Source organism: Notothenia rossii, assembly GCF_949606895.1.
Source record: "Notothenia rossii genome assembly, chromosome: 1".
In the NCBI taxonomy this organism is placed as follows: domain Eukaryota; kingdom Metazoa; phylum Chordata; class Actinopteri; order Perciformes; family Nototheniidae; genus Notothenia; species Notothenia rossii.
In genome coordinates, this window is record NC_136912.1 from 66,916,957 (window position 1) to 66,943,866 (window position 26,910).

At 40.3% G+C, this 26,910-nt stretch overlaps 2 long non-coding RNA genes across 2 annotated transcripts in view; both read left to right on the forward strand.

Moving 5' to 3' along the window:
- LOC307024642 overlaps positions 1-18,816 on the forward strand; it is a 21,009-nt gene extending 2,193 nt beyond the window's left edge. Inside the window, exon 2 of the long non-coding RNA XR_013803948.1 lies at positions 9,995-18,816. This is a non-coding gene — a long non-coding RNA (uncharacterized lncRNA). The remainder of the gene's footprint in view (positions 1-9,994) is intronic.
- Positions 5,550-6,702, forward strand: LOC307024693. Its single transcript, XR_013803960.1, has 2 exons — positions 5,550-6,336; positions 6,555-6,702. It is a non-coding gene; the product is annotated as an uncharacterized lncRNA (long non-coding RNA).
- Positions 18,817-26,910: the final 8,094 nt, after the last annotated feature.

The following is a 26,910-nucleotide window of genomic DNA, read 5'->3' on the forward strand; positions in this document are numbered from 1 at the left end:
AAAATTACCAAGCTGGTACCACTACATGTTTTTAAAGCTCGGTTGGATGCTCCACAGTCAGATGCTGTTGGTACCTGTACATGTGGATAGATATGTAAATTGTAATCCCTGTATTTTTTGCTGTATGATGTCCTTTTGTTGTTCTGTTGTTTATGTTTTTATGTCTTCATGTGGAACCTACTGCTGCAGGTCTCCCTTGAAAAATAGATCATTGATCTCAATAGGATTTTACCTGGATAAATAAAGGTTATATATATATATATGTAATAAAACATAATGCACAATGGTACACAGTATCCCAACTCTTTAGGCACTGGTCAGAGGCATTAATGTAAAGCAGATCACCAGAATCCAATACTGGTAAAAACGTTGCAGAGATCAAATGTTTCCTTGTCTGAAAGGAGAAACCTAATTTTAAAACAACATTTTCAGTGTGTGACTTGAAAGATAAGTTCTGATCAATAATAAAACCTAGATATGTGTATGTAGTGACCCTTTCAATGTCAATGTCAGTCCCTTGAACAGTACAAATGTTGGGGAGAAAATAAGTTAACTTTTTGCCATTTGAGAATATCATGAGTTTGGAGTTGTCTGCATTTAATACTAACTTGAGTTGAGATAAATGGGATGGAATAACATCAAAGGCAGACTGGAGGAAATCAAGACTTTGCTCTATAGAAGAGGATGAACAATAAATAACAGTATCATCTGCATAAAAATGGAAAGCAGCATTTGAAAGATTATTCGAGATTATTTACATACAGTATATGGTGAAATTTTTGGTCCTAATATGGAACCTTGGCGCACACCCTTTCAAATCAAATCAATCAAATCAAGTTTTATTTATATAGCACATTTATAAACGATTTTTGCACGAGCCAAAGTGCTGTACAAATAATAAAAAATACCCTACAGTAAAGACATTTTACAGCTAATACAACAGCAGTTTGTTCAGAATATCAGTATGAGAAGAAAACGACACCCTTTGTCCTTAGACCCTCACATCGTACAAGGAAAAACTTCCAGAGAAAACCCACAGTTTAAAGGGAAAAATGGGAGAAACCTCAGGGAGAGCAACAGAAGAGGGATCCCTCTCCCAGGACGGACAGACGTGCAATAGATGCCGTGTGTAAGCCGAGGAGATAATACATTTGCAACATAGGTAGACCAAATGTCAGGAAATGCATGCGTCTATAATAATAGGATGAATCCACGAAGATGTCAACAATCCTATGGGAGCCTTCAGGGAGGCAGCACGACGAGACCCAGGCAGGACCGCAGAGACAGGTTCAGCCACGACCCGAAGTCCACGACTTAATCCAGAACTCAGGATAGAGGATCCAGGATGCGGGACCACAGCAAGAGGATCAGCCTCGACTCAAGATCACATCAAGACACAAAAGAAGAAAAATTTGGCTGGGTTAATCGGAACATGAGAATACACACTGTGGCTGCGAGGGAGTGCGGTCGTCTTTCAACCAGAAGGTTGTGGGTTCGATCCCAGCCCATGCAGTCAACATGTCGATGTATCCTTGGGCAAGATACTTAACCCTGAGTTGCTCCCGATGGCATGGCCAACGGTGTGTGAATGTGTATGAATGTTAGGTCCTATAGAGTAAGGTACACTGCTCTGTATGAATGGGTGTGAATGGGTGAATGACATGTAGTATGTAAAGCGCTTTGAGGGGTCTTAAAGACTGGATAAAGCGCTATATAAGTACAGTCCATTTACCATTTACCATTTACACAGATTCAGAGAGACAGAAGGAAGAACAAGCACTCCCTTTGGAGTGATTTTTTTTAAATATTGAAGTTAAATGCATCAATCTGGTGCACTTTGAGAGCAAAATGAAGAGATATATGGATACCTCTCAACATCCATATGAAACAACTGTAAACAGATTTACTTTGTCTTTATGGATTCGATTGTGGACTTGATTTTGATTGCTGCACATTATCCCTTACTTAATAAATACTTTTTTTGATAATCTATTATATAGAAAAGTATATCATATTGATATATAATATATAATTTATTGATAATATATAATATAATCAAATATAACAATCAAAACGAAATAAGTAGTATTAAGTATTAGGGCTAAGAAAATATTGTACATGTGAAATAGTTGTATGTATTGATTTAAATTGACATGCATACGCTAAGAAAAATAGTCCGTTGTTACTGTTTGAACTAACGTAACAAAGGCACTGAACATATTACATATTACCTACCATATTACGTTATATACTTCTTACCTTCGATTTCTCTTGTTCTTCTCCTCATTCGTCTTTGTTTTTCTTCAAGTTTTATTGTATTTCTTCAAGTTTTTATCTTGTTGGTCGAATGCACTTAAGCGTCAGCTAAATACAATGTAATGTAATGATCAAAAAAACCCTCTATACTCTAGACAGCGTGGGTAAATTACCGTAGAGCCAATCACAATGCGTGACGTCATTACGTCGTGACGTCGTGACGTCACTGGTAAGAGACGGACCCCGAACACATATGGTACCCCGAACACATCTGGTACCGACACCGGTAATAATTTCTGACACTAGGCAAAATATTTTCAAACTGTTTTCAAACTGTTTTCAAACTGTTTTCAAAACTGTTTTCAAAACTGTTTTCAAAACTGTTCAATATGGAGTCAGATCTAGCTGTACTTATTTTGGTGTTATATAATATGTTTAAATTATTTTCCCGAGGTCGCAACAGGCCCCCGTGAAGAGGGCTTCATTCTCCCCGCGCATCTGGATAAATTGCGCAGTCTGCTCCTTGCTCCCTATCAAAACAAAATTGTTGCAGTAAGATTTGTATAAAAAAAGCAGTTAAATAAATAAATTAGCTTTATAATGAATCCCAACAATATGAAAACCAAACAGGGTTTAGAAATATTTTCACTTCATATTATTTTCTGTATGTAATATAAAGAAGACATCTCCAATTGCCCGTACTGTATATTTAAATACACAAATTAAATAGGTTTACTTTTCTTTCATGTCGTTTACTATTTGGGTGAGTACATTTAAAAACGAATCCAGCTGAAACCGTTGTAGCCGTTGATGGGACGTTACAAGCCATATATATTTTTTTAAACTCATTCGTCACCGTCACCTGTTGCATCCTGGGATATGGTACACTGCGGAGTGTACATCAGATGTATCCTCTAAATCTGTGAAAAGAAGGCTGCATTTGCGGGCCGCATTCGGAGGAGTCTTGTCCTTTTTTTAAATAGAGAGAAGAAGTCCCTCCCCTTCCGGGAGCCTCCATGGGACCCCGGAAGCGGAAAATTATACATTGAATTCAATGGAGAGAGAAAACGTATCTTTTGATCCCGTTTGAATTGTGCCACGAATGACATATATGATGTTTGTCAATTTAAAAGAACATTTTGCAAGTCAAAAAAATTAAAATGTGTCGTAAAACTGTGAAGTAACAAATGTTTTTGTGTTAAGCCGCTCAGTGAACTACATGTCTCTGGTCCCGCACAATACGCGTCACCAACACAAAGATGACCGTCACGTTGGCACATTTCACCTCATTCTTTCAGAATGAGAATAAAAGTATAAAACAAGGTGAAAATCACTACAAGTCTGGGCACGTTGAGAGCTGTACAAACACGAAAGGGGAGTTAGTCGGTTCTGTAAGAGCCAGCATGCGGGACCGGCTTTACAAGGTTTCGGTGAGTAATATGAGCGCAATGTTTAAGGTTAATGTCAGTCAATAAGGAGGAGAATGAAAAAGAAGATGATGAACCACAGACCCGGCATATAATGACTGCAGTGTGCAGGGCTGTGTTAATTTATGTTACTGTTATCAATAGCATTAGTTGACTGAGAAAACCGTCAAGAAAAAAAGTTTAGCGATGTTACGAGTCGACTAGCATAATATGAACCACGGCTGTGATTGACAACCTGGACAGCCAGTCAGAAGCTAGAATGCCAACCTAGAGAGCCAATCAGAACCTAGAACGGGTGTACTGTATACGGGTGTGTATGCTGTGGATAACATTAGTGTTCACAAGAACAAGGTACACTCCCGTGTTTTGTTTTAGTTGCTCTTCAGATTGAAGCGGCCAGTTTTATATCGACTATATGTGTGATCTCCTTTTTACATCTCGTTGTGTCATTTGAGTTTATTTGCTGTGTGTAGATTCAAGGATTTTGGTTATCTTGTCAATTTGTTTGGTTATCTAGGCACAGCTGTGTGTGACTCCCTCTGGTACACTGGTATGTTTTCCTAATGTAGAGAGCATTGATTAATTCATAAACTACACACTGAGTCTAGGTCCTGACCAAATCCTTTTTTGTTGATCAAATGTTTTTCAAAAATGTAATACACATTTAAAAAAATACAATGTACAATCACAACCAATACAACACAAATTACAAAAAAATCAGAAAAAACAAACAACAACAATCAGACAAGAGGACAAAACTATGGAAAAATAAACCCTCCCACCCCCAGATCTGGACCATCCTTCTATTGCTCATTCAATCTATTATAGCATGTTAACAAACATGGTACTTACTTTATTTGTACAGATCTACATGGGAGAGGATGGCGTGATGCAGAGCGCTGTCTGTGGTTGTGCACGGGGGATGTACAAATGCAGCCACGCTGCAGCATTGGCAATATTTGCCATGTGGCAGATCAGCTCCACAGAAGTTGAGTGCCAGTGGAGGAAGCCTGGCACTTCAAAAGTAGTCCAGCCGGTGTCTCAACTCTACCAACAGCAAGAGGAAACCTACAACCCACTGGCCAGAGACATCGCCACTGAGGAAGTAGACTTGTTCAGGTCTCCACTGAGGGGCGCAGCGTGGCATGGCATGGCTTTTGTCACCTGAGCCAGAGCTGCAGCCTCAACATCAGGCCATTTTCAACGTGCCGGAGCTGGTGAAGGAGCGTGGGGGTCGGGGGCTTGAGGCAAATCTTGCCTCAATGCGACTGAGCAGAGACCAGCAAGCTGCCATCCAGACAGCCACCGTAGGACAGCGGACAAATCCTCAGTGGCAGTTACACAGGCAGGGCAGGTTGACAGCCAGCAATTTTGGTGCTGTGCTGAGGTCGGGACTTTCATCCACTCCATGCGCGTCCCTCATGAAGAGGGTGCTTGGGGGGTACAATTTAGACGGAGTCATGGCTGTCAACTGGGGAGTTGTAAACGAGGTGTGTTTGGCCAGTGTGTTTGGCCTTTTAAGTGTGACACATATGTAGTGATAAATGCTTCACCTGACCACTGTTCCTAAATAAAAAAAGTTTTCTGCATCGTCAGTCATTTTTTCCAAATAATTACCAATATTTCACAAATTCTTCATCTCAACTTAAGAGCACAGCTCTATGTTGAGTGTCAGCTTTGCTTGGTTCATCTTACTGGGGGGCAGCTACATGGATGTCGGTGCAGTCCACAATCATTTTGCAGTTGAAGGCAGAATGAATTTATTATTGACTCAGAATGAAGCACAACTTCATGTCATACAATACATTGACTTTATTTGTAACTGTGTAAAAAAATAAAGCATTTATTAGCAAGCAGGACCTGCAGGAACAGAGAATGGTGTGCTCCAAGTGGTTGCGACTCGTAATTAAAGCGAAGAAGAAGATTTCATAACTGATTTATTCCTTCCAATAAATATAAGAGATTGCTCCAATAAATTCACTTTTACAAGATGCCTGTGTGCTTTGTACCATGTTGTAATCACAAAAGTGATCATACCACTTGCTCGTTCTATCGCTTCCCCTCTTATGAAAGGACCAGGAGTCGCTGGATCAGACATATCAGGTAATATCATAGGTAATATACATGTTGTGCATGGAACATAGTCAAGTTAGCTACCTAGCTAGTAGCGACGAGTAGCGAGCACGTTAGTTAGCATTACATTACTTAGCCTTGTCATTTTTAGTAGCCTTACCATTAAGTTGTTATTTTATTACATGAAGTACACCAAAATGTTAAACAGTAAGAGTAGTCATCATGGTAAGTATTTCGTGAAACATTTGAAGAGTGGCCTACTGCGCCCTCCACCGGGTGCTAAGGAAGCAGTTCAGGGAGAGTCGAAGGAAGGCAGGCAGGCAGGGAGCTTTGCATGACATTCTTCTGGACATGTGTCATTGTGATGACAGTGGGAGTGAGTCAATCTGTTTGTTGGAAAGACAGTAGTTGAGTGATTACTGAGAGAAAATTATTAAAATAGATAATTATTCAGTGTTGTTACTTTAAAGTGTTGTTACTGACCTTTTTCTCTTTTATTTTCTTTACCTCACCTGTAACTGCTGAGACCCTGAGGAACATGCACACTGGACTGACCTGCTCTGGCAACCTGATTTCCACTGTACGTAATAGTATTTGGTTATGGTATATTATTTATAGAAATCAAAGGAACAATGCACCCCCCAGAGAGACACATGTATTGAGTGTGATATTTTGCATAGGTCATGTGAAATCATCTTTACATACTAGAAAACTGTAGGAGCGGCAACTTGTTTTGAAATTGAATTTTTAATATCCGATAATAAAGTTGATGTTTTCTTTATTCTTCTCTCTTCCCAGCTCCATCCATCACCGTTCTCTGTTCCTGCAGGTCCTGCTTGCTAATAAATGCTTTATTTTTTTACACAGTTACAAATAAAGTCAATGTATTGTATGACATGAAGTTGTGCTTCATTCTGAGTCAATAATAAATTCATTCTGCCTTCAACTGCAAAATGATTGTGGACTGCACCGACATCCATGTAGCTGCCCCCCAGTAAGATGAACCAAGCAAAGCTGACACTCAACATAGAGCTGTGCTCTTAAGTTGAGATGAAGAATTTGTGAAATATTGGTAATTATTTGGAAAAAATGACTGACGATGCAGAAAACTCTTTTTATTTAGGAACAGTGGTCAGGTGAAGCATTTATCACTACATATGTGTCACACTTAAAAGGCCAAACACACTGGCCAAACACACCTCGTTTACAACTCCCCAGTTGACAGCCATGACTCCGTCTAAATTGTACCCCCCAAGCACCCTCTTCATGAGGGACGCGCATGGAGTGGATGAAAGTCCCGACCTCAGCACAGCACCAAAATTGCTGGCTGTCAACCTGCCCTGCCTGTGTAACTGCCACTGAGGATTTGTCCGCTGTCCTACGGTGGCTGTCTGGATGGCAGCTTGCTGGTCTCTGCTCAGTCGCATTGAGGCAAGATTTGCCTCAAGCCCCCGACCCCCACGCTCCTTCACCAGCTCCGGCACGTTGAAAATGGCCTGATGTTGAGGCTGCAGCTCTGGCTCAGGTGACAAAAGCCATGCCATGCCACGCTGCGCCCCTCAGTGCAGACCTGAACAAGTCTACTTCCTCAGTGGCGATGTCTCTGGCCAGTGGGTTGTATGTCTCCTCTTGCTGTTGGTAGAGTTGAGACACCGGCTGGACTACTTTTGAAGTGCCAGGCTTCCTCCACTGGCACTCAACTTCTGTGGAGCTGATCTGCCACATGGCAAATATTGCCAATGCTGCAGCGTGGCTGCATTTGTACATCCCCCATGCACAACCACAGACAGCGCTCTGCATCACGCCATCCTCTCCCATGTAGATCTGTACAAATAAAGTAAGTACCATGTTTGTTAACATGCTATAATAGATTGAATGAGCAATACAAGGATGGTCCAGATCTGGGGGTGGGAGGGTTTATTTTTCCATAGTTTTGTCCTCTTGTCTGATTGTTGTTGTTTATTTTTTCTGAATTTTTTGTAATTTGTGTTGTATTGGTTGTGATTGTACATTGTATTTTTTTAAATGTGTATTACATTTTTGAAAAACATTTGATCAACAAAAAAGGATTTGGTCAGGATCTAGACACAGTGTGTAGTTTATGAATTAATCAATGCTCTCTACATTAGGAAAACACATACCAGTGTACCAGAGGGAGTCACACACAGCTGTGCCTAGATAACCAAACAAATTGACAAGATAACCAAAATCCTTGAATCTACACACAGCAAATAAACTCAAATGACACAACGAGATGTAAAAAGGAGATCACACATATAGTCAATATAAAACTGGCCGCTTCAATCTGAAGAGCAACTAAAACAAAACACGGGAGTGTACCTTGTTCTTGTGAACACTAATGTTATCCACAGCATACACACCCGTATACAGTACACCCGTTCTAGGTTCTGATTGGCTCTCTAGGTTGGCATTCTAGCTTCTGACTGGCTGTCCAGGTTATCAATCATGGCCGTGGTTCATATTATGCTAGTCGACTCGTAACATCGCTAAACTTTTTTTCTTGACGGTTTTCTCAGTCAACTAATGCTATTGATAACAGTAACATAAATTAACACAGCCCTGCACACTGCAGTCATTATATGCCGGGTCTGTGGTTCATCATCTTCTTTTTCATTCTCCTTATTGACTGACATTAACCTTAAACATTGCACTCATATTACTCACCGAAACCTTGTAAAGCCGGTCCCGCATGCTGGCTCTTACAGAACCGACTAACTCCCCTTTCGTGTTTGTACAGCTCTCAACGTGCCCAGACTTGTAGTGATTTTCACCTTGTTTTATACTTTTATTCTCATTCTGAAAGAATGAGGTGAAATGTGCCAACGTGACGGTCATCTTTGTGTTGGTGACGCGTATTGTGCGGGACCAGTGCAGGATTAAGTTGAATTATTTGAAGTATTAAAGTAACGTGGTATGGCAGGAAAGTTAAATCTGGTATATTCATTTTAATGTCACCTTATATATATTCATGTGAGTTAGATTTGAAGGGACAAAGTATATTTTCCCTCCCCAATATATTGAGGTGAAGTCTTTGTGTTTAGAGAAGGATGGGAGCAGGGGACATCCTAATTTGGGGATAGCTCCAAGACTCTGGAATGTGCTGCTCGTAAAAGAAGGGGGTGCGTTACACATGCTTGGGGCAAATATGTGTGTTTTCATTGCAGTAAATATATGTGCTACATGATTACTGTTCAACTATACCTCTGTTCTTATTCTTTCATGTGTGGGTACTAAATGGCTACAAACATTGTGGAGAAATTAGCTTAAACATGTTTTATTACTATATATGAAATGGAAGCAGCTTTTATGACAGGGAGGAGAGAGCTGGGGGAGGGGACATTCTTCCGAAGATTTTCAGCATGTCAATTATCAGGGAAATCTACTTGTTTTCAATAGATGTGTGTGGTTGGTTACTTTGTATTAATAATAACAGTATGTGTAAAGGAAGCTGGAAATATACAATGTGAAACCTTTTATTTGAAGTAAAGATGTGAACGATAGCTCAAACAAATGGAAAGGCGGTAGGACAAATGAGTGTGTTCTCTATATTAGGCCTGTGTGAAGTTTGACTATTTGAAAAGCATCTCTAATACTGCTTAAGAGCATAGGTAATGTGTTCTTCGTTACGACTGATATGAAAGTGATTTACATGTATTACGTATATTTAGCCAACTATAACAACTATATCTTAAAACATACTTTTAACTTGTGTGTGGTAACCTGAGGGGGGAAGATGGACTCAGGGACAAAGGGCCATAAAAGGGGATGTGTGTGTGCTGGCTGCAAGATGTGAAATAAGATAAGGAAACTTGTTGTTTAGAGCAGGTTCGTACCAGACACCAAAAGGTGTCTGGTCTTCGTCAAACTGAAAGAGACTTTTTGTTTCCGGGTTTCTTCTGCTGTGTCGCACTGATTGGGTGCGACAGGCCATGTGTTGGTCTCTCCCAATAAGATGACCTCTGGGGGAAAGCACGCACACACCTCCTCCTGTGTTTTAGTATGAAAGCCTGTGTTTTCCTTTGGTTCGCGCTCTTGTTTTTGACCGGCCGTTCCTGAGACCTGTCTCACACGTGGTAGAACCTGAGCCCGGAGTACTCTGCAGAGTGCTTCGTGATTCCTTTGTATTTGTATTGTTACCTTGTATCATTAAAACAAGATTATTGTTTCACTTGCATTCTGGTATTTCTTAATCCCTTCCTTTTTACGAATTTACCCAGCTTATCAAACGACACGCGGAGACGAGGTTGGTTTTAAACATCCTCCAAATCTCCAACAAATGGTGCCCCGACGTGTCTGAGTGTGGTGTTTTCGGGGAAGAGACCACCAGCGGCAAGCGGACGAATGGTCCGGAGAAGAGGCCTAGAATAATCTCTGACAACTAAAACGAGGATCCTACAATTGAAAGGTGAGCAGACAAGCCTGTTTCTATCGAAGGTCTGTAATTGGCTGAACTAAATTTTAGAGTTGTCAGAGACATATTCCGGTGTCATAGTTGTTGCGGTGGAATATACAAATACATATTTTAGATAGGTAGGAAAGTTATATAACATAAAAGTGAATCAACGAGGTATGTAAGACGAAGGTGAAAGGCCCCGTACTTTTTTCAGAAAGGAGACGGCTGAAGACTCGTTGGGGGACGTCCAGTGACCGTTTTCAGACGGCATCCAGGAGACGAATCTGAATAACAATTCTTAGGTTCATAGGAATCGAAGTTGAGTTATAAGTACATCCAAGGGAGAGTAACGCAACCTTCAAAAAGCAATTTTGAAGTGACCGGACCTCATTAATCTTTTGTTCTGGGGGTTGAATCTATAAAGCCAAACGTCACGATAAAGAGTTCTGTAAGCCTGGGTTACGACTCCATGTCAGCGTCACATCGTTGAAAGACGGTGTTGAAGCGCGCTGAGAGGCTTGCTAAACTTGTTGGAATAAACATCGGACAATAAAAGCTGAATAGACTGTACGGGGAAAATTTTTTCTGTGAATATTTACTGGTACCAAAGACAGTAAGATCAATAGATATGAAGTCTGTGAATATTTACTGGTAACAGAAACAGCCTAAGTCAGATGAATAGATACGAAGTCATAATGAATGGAGAATTTTAACGAGAGGAGCGTGAGTTAAGAGCTTACGAGGACAGTGGGTTCAAGCAGAAAAATTGAATAAAAGGATAGCAGAAGTGTTAATTGTTGAAAGAAGCCCCCCTTTTCCAAAGGAGGCTGAGAGCTACAGCAGGGGAAAAAGAAGGGGGTGTCAGTATTTGTCTGTGAGAGTTCCCCCCACCCTTTTTCCTCTCGAGAGCAGCAGCAGCAGCCCGGAGTGTGTCTGCTTGCTTTTTTCTCTAGTGATCTGAAGTTGGAAGGAAATACATAGAAAATTAACAGATCAAAGTGTGGTTTGAAGTGGTAGATATATTGAAATAAATAAACAATGATTTGCTGTTATTTAAATATAGTCTTTGAGAACTGATTGATACCGTTGCATTACGTTGTGAATTTCATGGTATTTGTCCTAACTATAATGTACCCACATGCATGTGGTTTCTTTGTCCCAGTTCATTTTAAAGTCAGCCGCCTCATGGCTAAATCTATTTGACCCCATGAGGTCAAGAGTCATTCTGTTAGACCACCATCTTGTGAAAGACAAATCATTGTTCTTTTGTCACATTTTGAATTAGAAAAGAGTTCATTTTGCTAGATCAATTTATCTATAAATGTTGTAGTGGGAGTTTTGTGTTTGCTAACATTTTTAGGAACGACAACACCAGGAGATGAGTAAACTCAAGAATCCGAGGAGTGTAAATACATTGAGAAAAACACATTTTTATACTTTAACTTTTTGCACATCATAGACAAGGAATTTAGACAATATAAATAAATATTCACCAAAAGTAATAAGTAAAATGGAAAGTAGACATAGGCCTACACTTGAGTCAAATTATATTACTGTGATCTGATCAGTGTGCTCTGCAGGTTTACTATTGTTCTAAGTAACAGTGGGATTTAAAATATTGGAGAAAGTATGGAGATGTTCTTTCGTAGTGTGTGAAATATGTGATGCTTGAAACAGGTATTTCAATTTATGGAAGAAAATGGTTTCCTGAAAGAGTCAGGTTGGGTAGATATGTAACAATGGATGAAACAGTTTATAGAGGGAGTTTTTGTAATATCATTAGTAGACATTAATGGTGTTGTTTAGATGGCATTTAGCAACTAAGACAGATAGTATGATTAGAAAGAGACAGAGTGGAAAGGGTTGGATTTAAAGAAATCTCAGTGTGCTAGACCTCTTATGGATAATGCGTCCCGGGACCTGGACTCCCCCTCTGAGTTAGAAAGGCTACGACCCCGTCCCTCCAAGCAGACAAAAGACCTAACCCAACAGGAGGCTCCTCCTTCTCCATCAAACAGACAGAGAACCGGAGCTGAACCGTCTCCACCTGAGGCATCCAGAACCAAACCGCTTGCTGACATACAGAAATACTCTCATCAGTCCCTCAGACAGGGCATGAAGCTGAGCCACGAGATTTGGTACAGGAGCAGAGTGGGGGACATGAGAGCAGAATCCGCCCTCCATGAAGCAGCAGAGAGACTGTAAAGGAGGAGATGAAATGCAATGCAGTGCAAAGAACAGTGGCATGATGTGGGCTGCCGATGTGACTGGGCCAACGGCTGTCTAAAACAGTTACAGCGGATGGATTCAAGAGCTGATGGACTGAAGAGAAGACAGAATCAGAGGAGTTGGCATAGTCGATTTGAAGTGAGGAGGTCGGGGTCACGGCTTGAGACAACCAGGGGAGGAGAAAAGGAGAACGGGAATGAGTGAGTTTACACATAAACACACTTATTCACAAAACGCACATAGAAGACACCACATTTACAGAAATTGAATTGACTTGATAAATAAGTAAAGATAAAAAGAGGTATTAACCATGAATTAATCGATTGGTAAATTCAAAATAGCAGTAAAGAGGAAACTATTAATGTAAAATGAGAAAATCATCCTAGAAACACACTGAGGGTTAGAGGGGGAGACATGAGGGAAATATGCACTACACTTTAAGCAGAGGGTGTTTTGGAGTAGCACAGTGTAGAACCATATTCTTCAATCTTTCCATCATATTAATAAATCATTCTTCAAGAGATTTTTATTCATGTGTGAATAAAGTAGTGATCTCATTTGTTACAATATTGATTTCACCATTGTGGCATAGTTATTACCATAGGAGGGCTTTAGGATGGAAACTGTTTTTAATCCTTGATAAAGTAAAGGGTGGTGGATGCATGTTCAGACACCCAAGGTTCCACACACTGCTAAAGAGTTTAACATTGTTTTTAAGTAGACCAGAATTGAAGATAAATGAGTATAATGAGCTATGAAATGCAGAGCGACACAGATCCTAGTAATGTTTTGACTCAAGATAATAGTTATGTACACAAGTTTCTGAATTACATTTATTAGACATTTTAATACTACTTAGGTGTAAATAAATTGCAGTAGTAGTAGTACTATTATGAAGTGAGTTTTGTACCAAGTTGCAGGAAATGTGGGAAGCAGCCGTCCCGATGACAAGTTAGAGATATCTGACTTAAGGTGGTAATCGTGAATTAATAAATGATGGCGCTCCATATATGACTGATTTTTGTAGACAGAGGATACTGGCCTTTGCTGAAATATCAAAGTCTCTGCAGAGCACGACACATGGCCAATGAAACTGAGACCAAATGACCTTTGACCCTGACTGACAGTATGACTTGAGAACAGCACTATCAATGACTGACTCTGGGGCTGACCAAACTTGACTTTACAACCTGACAGTGTGGGTGTGAATGAATTTCTGCATGTGATCATTGTAACTGCATGATTCTAAAACAATAACTAACCGAGCATGTCTTTGGACTAATACATTATTTTGGAGCTCAATGGGAAACACAGGTTTCCTACAATTCCACGCATTTGGAAAAACGCACATGTGACCCGTTTCTAATTCCCACAGGAGTTGGCGGTTTGCAAATGTAAAACTCAAACTAAAATCTAAAGATTCTGTTTCTTTTAGGACTGCCAGCTGGAAATGAACACTTATTTTCCCTGGAGTGTTTACTGTGAAAAATGATGGATGTACTTTTGTGAATGATGTTTGGTATTTTCTTGTACCCACTGGTTACCTGAAGGTTTTCTTCCCATACAGAAGTTTGTTACACATGTGTACATGTGTAAAAAGGGGGAGTGTGGGATATTTTCATTTAGGGACTGGAAGAAACCTGCCGCCCCAACTCAGATGTTCAATCTGACCATTGATTGACAGTTTTAGATTTAACCTGCTCCATATCTGGGGATAAGATACTGTTTGATTAATGTTGACATGTTTCTAATATTGATTGAGTTATAACAGGTAACACAGATTCAGAATCAGTGGCCAAGGGGCTACTGAGAGAGGTAATTCCAGAATGAGAATGAGAAGGTGAACTGTGATAATGAAAACAATTTTGTAATATTTCAACAGGTATTAAAGTAACTGAGGTTTGAAATGTAGAAAGAACATATTACAGCTAAGTTAAAACAGTAATGTAATGAGATAGAATTTAATTTAGACAACATCTTGTAACTAGCCTGGTAAAGAAGTAAAAGCCATAGACTGTTTAGATCATTATGGGGATGTACATTTAATTTAAAGTCATAATAGAAAGACATTTGATGACAGTATGTTGGATTTCTGTATTCATTTTTCAGCTTGATAATATCCAAGTAGTGACAGGTAGAAGCAGTCTCGCCTGGAAATTATTCACTTTGTCAGTATCATGATTTTAGTTGTTTTTAATCCATAACATTAGTGTGTTCCATTACCAGAGACATTAGCAGTTCATATTATATTTAGATTTGAAATTGAATCTCAAGGATTTCATTTATAATAACACAGATGCTTGTCAGAAATTCAGAGCTATTGAGATATGTTATTTAGTTCACCTGAAGATGTTAGGGTTTATTTGGTTGACACAGGCCAAGTATTAGAATTCTGAAGTGGCCTACCAGTGGTGGGTCAAATACCTGAGGGCCCAGAAGCACTGAGCGTAGACTTGAGGGGTGGGTATCAGATTTCTCCACACAGGTTCCTGACGCCAAAAGGGGGACCCGAGGAGCAGGAGGCCGACACAGCGGAGTTCGTCTGGCTGAACGTGACTCAACCCCAGGTTCTCCGGCCTCTACAGAGTGACCCAGAGGACATCTCATGCCGTCCGCCGAGGAGCAAAGGGGGACATCTGGTACTACTGGAGCCAGTGTGCGGCGAGGAACACTCCGGCTAGGACCTTGGAGGACATCAGGATGGACCTGGCTATCGTCAACGCGGACATCCCTACAGCAGACGACTTGGAAGCAGGCATCAGCGGACTGGAGGAAAAGGACCTCGCGGACATCCCTACAGCAGACGACTTGGAAGGAGGCGTCAGCGGCCTGGGGGACTTCTCGAGGCAGCAGAGGAGTCTACTTCTCTCTGATCAGATTCATCAGTTCCAACTTTGAAGGAAAGGCCGCATCTCCCCCTCCCTATCAGCTGCCCTTGTTGGCGTATTCCGCTGAAGGGCGGGGGGGGGGGGCCCTGATGATTCAACAACACGCAAGGATGCTGCTTTCTCGCACTCAGGCTCTCACTCTGATCCATCACCATTCTCTGTTCCTGCAGGTCCTGCTTGCTAATAAATGCTTTATTTTTTTACACAGTTACAAATAAAGTCAATGTATTGTATGACATGAAGTTGTGCTTCATTCTGAGTCAATAATAAATTCATTCTGCCTTCAACTGCAAAATGATTGTGGACTGCACCGACATCCATGTAGCTGCCCCCCAGTAAGATGAACCAAGCAAAGCTGACACTCAACATACAGCTGTGCTCTTAAGTTGACATGAAGAATTTGTGAAATATTGGTAATTATTTGGAAAAAATGACTGACGATGCAGAAAACTCTTTTTATTTAGGAACAGTGGTCAGGTGAAGCATTTATCACTACATATGTGTCACACTTAAAAGGCCAAACACACTGGCCAAACACACCTCGTTTACAACTCCCCAGTTGACAGCCATGACTCCGTCTAAATTGTACCCCCCAAGCACCCTCTTCATGAGGGACGCGCATGGAGTGGATGAAAGTCCCGACCTCAGCACAGCACCAAAATTGCTGGCTGTCAACCTGCCCTGCCTGTGTAACTGCCACTGAGGATTTGTCCGCTGTCCTACGGTGGCTGTCTGGATGGCAGCTTGCTGGTCTCTGCTCAGTCGCATTGAGGCAAGAATTGCCTCAAGCCCCCGACCCCCACGCTCCTTCACCAGCTCCGGCACGTTGAAAATGGCCTGATGTTGAGGCTGCAGCTCTGGCTCAGGTGACAAAAGCCATGCCATGCCACGCTGCGCCCCTCAGTGCAGACCTGTACAAGTCTACTTCCTCAGTGGTGATGTCTCTGGCCAGTGGGTTGTAGGTCTCCTCTTGCTGTTGGTAGAGTTGAGACACCGGCTGGACTACTTTTGAAGTGCCAGGCTTCCTCCACTGGCACTCAACTTCTGTGGAGCTGATCTGCCACATGGCAAATATTGCCAATGCTGCAGCGTGGCTGCATTTGTACATCCCCCGTGCACAACCACAGACAGCGCTCTGCATCACGCCATCCTCTCCCATGTAGATCTGTACAAATAAAGTAAGTACCATGTTTGTTAACATGCTATAATAGATTGAATGAGCAATACAAGGATGGTCCAGATCTGGGGGTGGGAGGGTTTATTTTTCCATAGTTTTGTCCTCTTGTCTGATTGTTGTTGTTTGTTTTTTCTGATTTTTTTGTAATTTGTGTTGTATTGGTTGTGATTGTACATTGTATTTTTTTAAATGTGTATTACATTTTTGAAAAACATTTGATCAACAAAAAAGCATTTGGTCAGGATCTAGACTCAGTGTGTAGTTTATGAATTAATCAATGCTCTCTACATTAGGAAAACACATACCAGTGTACCAGAGGGAGTCACACACAGCTGTGCCTAGATAACCAAACAAATTGACAAGATAACCAAAATCCTTGAATCTACACACAGCAAATAAACTCAAATGACACAACGAGATGTAAAAAGGAGATCACACATATAGTCGATATAAAACAGGCCGCTTCAATCTGAAGAGCAACTAAAACAAAACACGGGAGTGTACCTTGTTCTTGTGAACACTAATGTTATCCACAGCATACACACCCGTATACAGTACACCCGTTCTAGGTTCTGATTGGCTCTCTAGGTTGGCATTCTAGCTTCTGACTGGCTGTCCAGGTTGTCAATCACAGCCGTGGTTCGTATTATGCTAGTCGACTCGTAATATCGCTAAACTTTTTTTCTTGACGGTTTTCTCAGTCAACTAATGCTATTGATAACAGTAACATAAATGAACACAGCCCTGCACACTGCAGTCATTATATGCTGGGTCTGTGGTTCATCATCTTCTTTTTCATTCTCCTTATTGACTGACATTAACCTTAAACATTGCACTCATATTACTCACCGAAACCTTGTAAAGCCGGTCCCGCATGCTGGCTCTTACAGAACCGACTAACTCCCCTTTCGTGTATGTACAGCTCTCAACGTGCCCAGACTTGTAGTGATTTTCACCTCGTTTTATACTTTTATTCTCATTCTGAAAGAATGAGGTGAAATGTGCCAACGTGACGGTCATCTTTGTGTTGGTGACGCGTATTGTGCGGGACCAGTGCAGGATTAAGTTGAATTATTTGAAGTATTAAAGTAACGTGGTATGGCAGGAAAGTTAAATCTGGTATATTCATTTTAATGTCACCTTATATATATTCATGTGAGTTAAATTTGAAGGGACAAAGTATATTTTCCCTCCCCAATATATTGAGGTGAAGTCTTTGTGTTTAGAGAAGGATGGGAGCAGGGGACATCCTAATTTGGGGATAGCTCCAAGACTCTGGAATGTGCCCCTCGTAAAAGAAGGGGGTGCGTTACACATGCTTGGGGCAAATATGTGTGTTTTCATTGCAGTAAATATATGTGCTACATGATTACTGTTCAACTATACCTCTGTTCTTATTCTTTCATGTGTGGGTACTAAATGGCTACAAACATTGTGGAGAAATTAGCTTAAACATGTTTTATTACTATATATGAAATGGAAGCAGCTTTTATGACAGGGAGGAGAGAGCTGGGGGAAGGGACATTCTTCCGAAGATTTTCAGCATGTCAATTATCAGGGAAATCTACTTGTTTTCAATAGATGTGTGTGTTTGGTTACTTTGTATTAATAATAACAGTATGTGTAAAGGAAGCTGGAAATATACAATGTGAAACCTTTTATTTGAAGTAAAGATGTGAACGATAGCTCAAACAAATGGAAAGGCGGTAGGACAAATGAGTGTGTTCTCTATATTAGGCCTGTGTGAAGTTTGACTATTTGAAAAGCATCTCTAATACTGCTTAAGAGCATAGGTAATGTGTTCTTCGTTACTATTGATATGAAAGTGATTTACATGTATTACGTATATTTAGCCAACTATAACAACGATATCTTAAAACATACTTTTAACTTGTGTGTGGTAACCTGAGGGGGGAAGATGGACTCAGGGACAAAGGGCCATAAAGGGGATGTGTGTGTGCTGGCTGCAAGATGTGAAATAAGATAAGGAAACTTGTTGTTTAGAGCAGGTTCGTACCAGACACCAAAAGGTGTCTGGTCTTCGTCAAACTGAAAGAGACTTTTTGTTTCCGGGTTTCTTCTGCTGTGTCGCACTGATTGGGTGCGACAGGCCATGTGTTGGTCTCTCCCAATAAGATGACCTCTGGGGGAAAGCACGCACACACCTCCTCCTGTGTTTTAGTATGAAAGCCTGTGTTTTCCTCTGGTTCGCGCTCTTGTTTTTGACCGGCCGTTCCTGAGACCTGTCTCACACGTGGTAGAACCTGAGCCCGGAGTACTCTGCAGAGTGCTTCGTGATTCCTTTGTATTTGTATTGTTACCTTGTATCATTAAAACAAGATTATTGTTTCACTTGCATTCTGGTGTTTCTTAATCCCTTCCTTTTTACGAATTTACCCAGCTTATCAAACGACACGCGGAGACGAGGTTGGTTTTAAACATCCTCCAAATCTCCAACACCAGAGACATGTATTCACTGAGCGGCTTAACACAAAAAAATGTGTTACTTCACAGTTTTACGACACATTTTAATTTTTTTGACTTGCAAAATGTTATTTTAAATTGACAAACATCATATGTGTCATTCGTGGCACAATTCAAACGGGATCAAAAGATACGTTTTCTCTCTCCATTGAATTCAATGTATAATTTTCCGCTTCCGGGGTCCCATGGAGGCTCCCGCAAGGGGAGGGACTTCGCCTCTCTATAGGGACAGCCTTTGTTTGGCGGAAGTGACGTATGCGGTCTTCGAATGCATCCTCAGGAGGATACGGCCGCTGAATTGGAACACAGCTATGGTCTGTAGTTCGTTTATAGCATAACGTTAGCATTTTGCTTCTGGCCATTAGATTTATGATTCGAAAATTATAAAAGTAGGGTAGATATGTGGAGATTATCCGGCTGAACAAAACGTGCATTTATCAAGCAGGTTCGTTTTCCACAGATCTTATTTCGAGCTATTTTCCAAAATCCTATGGAGAAATCCCATTGACTCTGAGACGAGGGAACCAATAGTTGTAAAATGCTAACTCACTTCCGGGTTTTAGGACTCACCACTGCACTATCTCCGGTCAAGTAAAGCTAATATGTGTTTAGCTAGCTTGTGCTTTAAAAATATATGTAACTACAACTGATTTACTTGCAATAAACATTAAAATATTGGAGGCGTGCGGTGCAGCACATTAGCTGGCGAAGTCAGACAGAGAGGAGGTTGTAGCCGATGTCCGGTGCGTTCATGGTCATCGGATAGTAATCGGTAGCATGGTGTTCACTTAATACTCGACCGCACAATGTAACGTACAGTAATTCCACAACCATATAAATGGATTAACAGCGATTTTGCTGGGGCAACAAAAAGAAATAAATGAATGACTCTACTGGTTTCATAATTTGAACCAAAAGTGGTGCATTTTGCACAATTTTGTATCTATCTTTATTTATTTTCTTATTATGTCCTATTTATATTATGTTGCACTGTTGGAGGAGCTCGGGATCTAAGATTTGAAATGCCAAAATTAAACTGTAGCTAGCATCTGATAACAAAAACCCTTGACCCTTGAACTAGTGTGTTTATTTTTCACGGAGTTCAGTTGCTAAGCGATCACACAACGTCACGTCCGGTATTTCCACAACAACACAAATGGATTAACATCGTAGACTTTGTTTCTGCTAAAAGAGGTGTCGACCAGCTAGGGCCACAAGAAAATCGGCGAAATCGAGTGTGACGATTACAAAATAAATTAAAAACATCTAATTTTGACAATAAAAACCGACAAATAGGCGCGGTAGACCATTTGCTTGGCACTTCCGGGTATTTCTCCATGTTAACAATACCGTGTAACTGTCACGCTTGAAGGGGATTAACATTGATGTAATACATGAATGTAGCCTTTGTTTCTGCTGAAAGAGGTGTCGACCAGCTAGGGCCACAAGAACATCGGCGAAATCGAGTGTGAGGATTAAAAAATAAATTAAAAACATCTCATTTTGACAATAAAAAATGACCAATAGACGCGGTAGAGCCTTTGCTTGGCACTTCCGGGTATTTCTCCACTGGTTAACATGGGTTAACAATACCGTAACTGTCACGTTTTGAAGGGACAAAACCGTGACATATTCACGTCTCCCAGCATGGTAAATCGTCACATGTTCACGTCTTGCCGTGATACCGGGTTGGATAGATAGATAGATAGATAGATACGTAGATAGATAGGTAGATATACGGACAGATAGATAGATAGGTAGATAGATAGATACAGTTGCAAAAAAAATTATTTGAACCCTTTGGAATGACCTGGATTTCTGCATAAGTTGGTCATAAAATGGAGGAAGCCACTGCTGTCTCGAAAAAACATTGCTGCACGTTTGAAGTTTGCAAAAGAGCACCTGGATGTTCCACAGCACTACTGGCAAAATATTCTGTGGACAGATTAAACCAAAGTTGAGTTGTTTGGAAGGAACACACAACGCTATGTGTGGAGAAAAAAAGGCACAGCACACCAACATCAAAACCTCATCCCAACTGTGAAGTATGGTGGAGGGAGCATCATGGTTTTGGGCGGCTTTGCTGCCTCAGTGCCTGGACAGATTGCCATCATCGACGGAAAAATGAATTCTCAAGTTTATCAAGACATTTTGCTGGAGAACTTAAGGCCATCTGTCCACCAATTGAAGCTCAACAGAAGATGGGTGATGCAACAGGAAAAGTAAATAAACAACAGAATGGCTTCAACAGAAGAAAATACGCCTTCTGGAGTGGCCCAGTCAGAGTCCTGACCTCAACCCAATTGAGATGCTGTGGCATGACCTCAAGAGAGCGATTCACACCAGACATCCCAAGAATATTGCTGAACTGAAACAGTTTTGTAAAGAGGAATGGTCCAAAATTCCTCCTGACCGTTGTGCAGGTCTGATATGCAACTATAGGAAACGTTTGGTCGAGGTTATTGCTGCCAAAGGAGGGTCAACCAGTTATTAAATCCAAGGGTTCACATTCCACCCTGCACTGTGAATGTTTACATGGTGTGTTCAATAAAAACATAAAAACATATAATTGTTTGTGTGGTTTTAGCTTAAGCAGACTGTGTTTGTCTATTGTTGTGACTTAGATGAAGATCAGAACACATTTTATGACCAATTTATGCAGAAATCCAGGTAGTTCCAAAGGGTTCACATACTTTTTCTTACAACTAGATAGATGGATAGATGGATAGATAGATAGATAGATAGATGGATATCATATATAGATAGATAATTCATTCATCCCAAATTGTGAAATGTGTGGAAACAAGTATAAACACAATAACATTAAATACAAATGAAAGCAATAGACAGGAATATATGCATATACAGTAGAAAGGACACAATGAATATTCTAACATTTCATGTAGCCTTACTATGAAGGCTGACCTAAATACAGTGCTTTTCTACAGATTACCTTACCACTGCACTGGTAAGGTAAAACTAGGCCGATTAATAAGATGTGAAGTGCTTTGTAACTTTGACCCGCTTGACTGAATAGACAACAAACAATGAAGAAAGAGTTTTATCTGGGCTGCTTTGCTGCCAGCTGCTCCCTGGGACCCGAAAGTGGCGTATAGCCTGTAGGCTACTTTAGCATCAACGAAAGTGCTCGATATATGCTGTGTTGAACCAATAAACTAACACAAACTAACTGTATCACTATAACATGATGATGATGGTGATGGTGATAAAGAATGCATCTAACGTTCTGCTGTTCATTATAATAAAAAAACTGAGTATTAAACAAACCATCATGCTCTTACTTTGAAATCATGCGGAAATGTCGTCATCAGCAGGCCATCACGTGGTTTCCGAAAATAACTGAGTGACACGAGTAGATTTTAGCCGAGACCGGCGGAAAATATGTCTCAAAATTCCATGTGTGTAAAAAGACGATCCACAAGCAGAAATGTGTGATCCGCGAGCAGAGATTTGAGATCCGCAAGCGCATTTTTGGTCGACAAATACAAAATGGATTCACAAATGCCTGATCGAAAGTTGTAAATGTTAAAGAGATATTCACAGATCTTTTTTTTATTTGTGAAAATATTTAGCGTATTTGCAGATCCGTTTTACACTTGCATATTTATTTGTGAGTTTGCAAATCTTTTAAATGCATTTGTGGATGGTGTTTTACATTTCATAATCACATATTTACACACAAATTATTCGTATGTTCACACAAATAATTATGAGACATATTTAAGCCCATATGTTTCCGGCATTTGTTCATGACGATGTGAGACTGGAATTGCACAGGGGAAAATAACGTATCTATGCCACAATTTTAGATGTGAATTTTGTTAAACTAATACGTTTGCGCTGTGGACCAACACCATTGACGGGGAAGGGGGTAGCAATAAAGATAACACCATTAAACAGTTACACAACATAACAGAAATAATATCGATAGCAGCGTCCCTAGCAACCACCTTGGTAACAATGAAAACGTTGTAGGTTATGGACACAATTTCCTGAAGTTATCTTCGTAATAACTAGCAAACTAAAGATCATGTACATCCACTGCACACATAATCTGAAATAACAACTCATATTTCTCGCATCAAATGACATCAAAACGCATTTTAATGGCCAAACTAACCTTAAAATAGGCATTTTCCACCGAGAATAAAACGAAGTTCGGCCATGTTTTTTTTTTCTGCAGGGAAACATTTGACGCGACATAGACGCCAGCCATTGGAATGAATGGTGAAAAAAAACGTAGGGATCTTACAATTTCAGAGGCGTTTTTGTAGAAAAACTGCGTCCTACGTTGTGGACCAACGTAGTTATCGCACGTTTTTTTGTGAGACTGGGTTGGAACAACAGTATTACATACATTAGCCAACAACTTCAACAGCTTATGTTACATAATCATGTACAAATAAATATAATACATATAATTGATACAATAAAATCACTAAAGTGATACAAAAATATTTCTTAACCTCAGAAGAGCTGTAGCATCCTGGATGCTGAATCTTCTCAGCAGTCTCTCCTTCCACTTTCCAGTGAACTTTTTGGTCAGGTATCTTCTCAAAATGTCCTGTTTTGTCCAGTTTTTGTCTGATTGGGTAATATCCTCCTGCATAAACTGCCTTGCCACAGCAAACTTAGCTTCCTTCATCTCTGTCCCTGTTAAGTCAAGCAGTGGTCTCACTTTATTTGCATCCATGAAATATTCAATCCTGGGTTTAAGGTGCACAGGGCCTCTACTAGTTTGCTGTTTCTTTCGCCAAATCTAGCTGTCATTTCTCCCACTACAGAATCCAGAGTACTGAAATACATTATTTTACACTCTGTCTTTTCTCCCAATCCTTCCGGACGGTGACCAACTGTGGTGTCTACCACATAGTCTACTCTATAAAGTGGGACACTACTCTGCCTCGTTTCTTTGGAGGGGGTGCTGCAAGAGGTGCTGTGGCCTGTCTGTCTTTTGTGAATTTCTCCCAAAGTGTGTCAAACTGACTGTCAAATCTCAGTTCCTCCACACACACCAGGGCGCTTTGGACCAGTCTGACACCAGTATAGAGGTCAGTGGATTTAGCTTGGAGTGCAGTGTTCGGAGGATCCAGCAAACTCAATATTTGATGCGTCATGCAGGCAATGAACTGGAAGCTGGGCTGGGTAATGTTCTTCAAAATCCCTGTGGACTCGATTCGCACCTCTGCGGCACTGGCCTTCAATCTCACGAAGCAGGTAGACAATGTTGTCAAAGGATTCCATGATCACTGTCACTGTGGCCATGATGAATGATCAAGCAAACGCTTCAACTTCTCTCCTGTGTAGACTGCAGCCACTGTAGGTTTCCTGAAGTACTTGAGTATCCTGCTGGGAACCAAGGAAAAAATGTGTCTTCCAATTTAAAAATGTTGTATTCTCATGCCTATTTAGGGTTAAAAAACATCTTGCAATTTAGACTTTTTAACATTTTATTTTATTAAATGTTACATTATGTCCACTGTAGAGGACGTCAGGACAATTTTAGTGTGAGAAGACAGCCTTAATTAACAGATAAACTATGTAACGTATTATACTTAAAGAGTGATATTAATACAAGAATACATTCACCTTTATTTCAAAAATGAATAAGTGATTGATCTGAACATTGCTGTATATTTGATCACTAAAAAACTAGTTTGGTTTTTGGTGAATGCTGCCAAATCTTAAAATGGTTTGTAGTCAATGTGCTGGGAAAAGTACTTAATTGGAATCCAGTCTGCACGGGCTGTAGGATCACCAAATGATGTATGAAGGGTGAAAATTGTAGCCAGCCGAGCAGTAGTTGGAAAAAAAACTTACCGTTTAAATTGACAAAAGAAATGCAGCAGACAATGTTATTTAACCAGAATTACAATTTGTTTTATTTTCAATAATATTATTAATATTATTGCTATTATATATATATAATAGCAATAATATTAATAATATTAAAAAAATATATATTACATATAGGCCTATGTAATATTTTTCACTCCCTTCTCTTTTTCAATAGAGGGTGCATACAATTAAATTGGGGGTACAATGGATCAGAAAATAAAATCTTGAACTTTAAATGAATACACTGTTCTAATTTAAAGCTGCTTTATTCTGAAAACCGGATGTTCACACACTCGACATCTGGTTTTCGCAAGTAAATATCGTCAACATTCGGTTAGCATTAGCATGTAGCTAATATTATGTTTTGTGTACGTGAATTTAAGGAGAAATTACACGTGGTGTTGCACACTAAACACACTGTATTTAACCCTTGGCGCACTGCCACTCCAACATCCAATTACAGAGCTTGAGGACTAATCACGGGGATTGTCAAGCAAAGCGGATGTTGTAGTCCCAAACGATAGCTGAGGATTATGGGTAGTGTCTTCGGCCATCCTAAGCTCTGAAAAAACTATTTGTTTGTCCGAATCGAAGGTTAAAAACACAAAAGCATTGTACACCATTTAAATCATAAACCATGTCAAATCATTGTACAGCAGTGTTGGGTGTAACGCGTTACAAAAGTAACGGAGTTACAGTAATATATTACATTTTGCTGTAACGAAGTAATGTAATGCATTACTAATGAAATCTGGGTAATATATTACCCGTTACAATGCTCAGTAACGCAGTTACAACACATTTTAACCCGAAATTAAATGGTGTTCTGTTTTTCAAGAATGTACTAACATAGCGAGACATTCCGACACCGGACAAATTGTGCGGGTAGATTAGTAAACCTGGCGTTTACCCTTCACGCTTCGCGTCGAGATCTTCGGGGAAGTTGAACGTTATGCAACGATTCAAAAAAGAGAACGTAGCGAAAAATACAAACAACAAATTGTGTCAGGTGCGCGTGACCTGCTCCGCTGCGCGTGCATCATTTACAAAGTGCTTCCACAGCAGTGACACACATCTGATCTGTGGATAATCATTTATACGAAAATGCTTAAAGACCCAGTGAAGTGCATGTTTTTGCACCAAAATGAAATGGCAGTTTCATTCCTTACATATCATTGTGCCTGTTCATGGCTAAAATATTTTTTAATAATTCATAATTAATGAATTAATGAATTATTAATTTTGCCGTCTGAGCCTAGTTGCAGACGATAGTGGCTGTGACGTCACAAGATGTACCCAGTTGCGATTGTAAACATGGCAGAGACTTTGGAAAGTGATACTAGTGTGAGAGAAATGATTGATTTGGACAGCTTTTCGGACAGGATAGATGAGGAAAGTGATCAATTTGGTGCACTTTGAGGGCAACATTAAGAGATTTATGGATACAGCTCTCAACACTCATATGAAACATATATTTCAATAATCAAAAAACATTGGAAGGATTTCTTAACCTATTTTATACAAGTAATATTACATAGATGGAAATATTTGTTTACATAGATGACCAAACCCACTGAGATAACTTAGGCTACAGTTTCTCCGTTTCTCTAATCTCCGTTAGCTCCGAGCTAGCACCAGATGCTAACGACAACCCTGTAACTCTCTCAGTCTCTCTTTCTCTCTCTCTCGAATCGACCAGTGGCCTTTATTTATCATGATCAATCAAAGAATCTACGAAACAATGACACCAGCCAGGCTCACCTTCATCTTTTGGGAACAGAAACATCGCCACTTCGGCAGACTTGACATTACTACAGCCAGCGGCAATGCATCGTTTCCCCTGTGTTTTTCATCCCTCTTTCTTCACTGTCGCCTCCATCGTCAGGTTTTCTCGATTGGCAATCACTTCCAGTCGACTCCGACACACTTTCCAGGAAAATACTAGCTCAAAAACGTAGAAATTAGACTTTGAAAAAGAGAAAAAATGAACGGTGGTGAATGTAAACAGTGCGGCGGCGTCCATCTCGTGAAGTCACGCAGTAGATCGCAAGCCACGCCCACGAAGCCGAAGGTCGACTGCAGATTTCCCCGGCAAATTCAAAA